At 40.1% G+C, this 1,881-nt stretch overlaps 1 long non-coding RNA gene across 1 annotated transcript in view; it reads left to right on the top strand.

Annotated features, from left to right (window-relative positions):
* Positions 1-913, top strand: part of LOC115070921 — a 5,078-nt gene extending 4,165 nt beyond the window's left edge. Inside the window, exons 2-3 of the long non-coding RNA XR_003850029.1 lie at positions 321-529; positions 866-913. This is a non-coding gene — a long non-coding RNA (uncharacterized LOC115070921). The remainder of the gene's footprint in view (positions 1-320; positions 530-865) is intronic.
* Positions 914-1,881: the final 968 nt, after the last annotated feature.

The following is a 1,881-nucleotide window of genomic DNA, read 5'->3' as shown; positions in this document are numbered from 1 at the left end:
TATATATATATATCACTGTTTATCCACTCATCAGTGGAATTTTGGATTGCTTCCATCTTTTGACTATTATGAATGATGCTGCTAGGAATATGGGTGTAAAAAATGTATTTCAGGCCTGGGAATGTAGTTCCATGGCATAGGGTATGCTTAGCACACATAAGGCACTGGATTTGATTCCTAGCATTTATAATAACAGCAACTATCACACTAATGTTCCAGACTCTGATTTTAATTCTTTTAGATATTTTGCAAGTCTGGTTTCTGTTACAGTAGTGAACTATCCAAGGCAAGCTAACTTTATTAAAATATTTATCTCATAGTATTGGAGGTTCAAGGGCATGGTGATGACATCAGCTTGACCCTGGTGAGGAACTCAGGGCTACTCGTACCACAATGAAGAGATTACTTATGTACCAAGAAGAGACTGCAACTCAAAACAGGAGGCCAAAGAGACCAGGTTCCCACACTTCCTTCCAAGAGCACAATCCTAATGACTTGCAGAGCTTCTACCAGACTTCACCTTTTAAAGGTCCCAACTCCTCCCAGTGTTACTTCCCTGGGGACTAAGACTTTAACACAAAACTTTGGGGGAAGGTTGATATACTTAAACCATACCCACAACATAGCCCAGAAGTGGAACTGTTACATGTTTTCTGTTTAAGTTTTTGAAGTGCAACTGTAACAATTCCCACAGTGAAACCACTTTCCATTAGGGTTCTGGACTCTACACTTCTTCACTGATACTTGTTGCTTCTTGTATTTTATTATAGTAACTTCCCTGTTGGGTATGAGGTAATATCTCCTGGTTTTGATTCCTGTCTCTCATGATCATTGACATTGAGCATCTTATTTTTATTTTATGTAGGTGTTTTGTCTGCATGTATGCAAGTGCACCTGTGTCACGCAATGCCATAGAGGCCAGAAGGAGGCATCAGATCCCCTAGAACTGGAATTACAGATGGTTGTTAGCTGCCATGTGGGTCCTGGTAACTGAACCTGGGTCCTCTGCAAGAGCAGCCATTGCTCCTAACTGCTGAGTCATCGCTCCAGCCCCAACGTTATCTTTTTATGTAATTTTGGCAATTTGTAATTTTTGAAAATTCTTATTCACATCTTTGTGTGGTGTGATTGTGTTTGCATATTTGCACGTGCATGTGTGTGAGCACATGTGTGGGTGTGCATGCATGTGGGTATACATACATATGGAGGCCCAAAACTGATGTTAGAAATCACCCTCCATTGCTCTTTCATCGTATTCAATGAGGCAGAGTCTTTCAATATGGCTAGTTCCCTAGCCAGCTTGGTCTGGAGATCATCCATCTCCTCCTTCAGAGGCTGGAATTACAAGCAGGCTGCCACACCCACCTGGCATTTCCATGGGTTCTGGAGATCCAAGCTCTGATCCTTATACTTCTGCACCAAGCTCTTAACCGCTGAGCAATCTCCCCAGCTGAACATGCCGGATTTTATTCATTTGTTCATCTCTCCCCAGACTACAACTTCATGAATGCAGAGAATTGTGTTTTATTCACTTCCATATACCTGCTACTTAAGACAGTACCTGGCACATAGTGGGCACTTTAATGAGTGAGTTTTGAAGGCAAAGTGAACTGCAAAATATTCTACAAAATATCTGAAAAGAATTCTTCAAAACTATCAAGGTCATAAAAAGAAAAAAAAAGAAAAACGCGAGAAACTGTCATAGACCAGAGGAGACTAAGGATGCACAAAGACTAAATGTGAAGAGAGATCCTGGGTGGAATCATAGAAAAGAAAAAGGACATTAATTTTTAAAAAGTGGTAAAATCTGAATAAAATCTGGAGTTCAATTAATAGCAATGTACTAACATTGATGGTAAAATGCTCTAGCACTATTCACAA

Source organism: Nannospalax galili, unplaced genomic scaffold (assembly GCF_000622305.1).
Source record: "Nannospalax galili isolate Female #2095 unplaced genomic scaffold, S.galili_v1.0 scaffold54, whole genome shotgun sequence".
Lineage (NCBI taxonomy): Eukaryota > Metazoa > Chordata > Mammalia > Rodentia > Spalacidae > Nannospalax > Nannospalax galili.
Note: the sequence above shows the minus strand (reverse complement) of the source record. Positions and strands in the feature narration are given on the sequence as shown.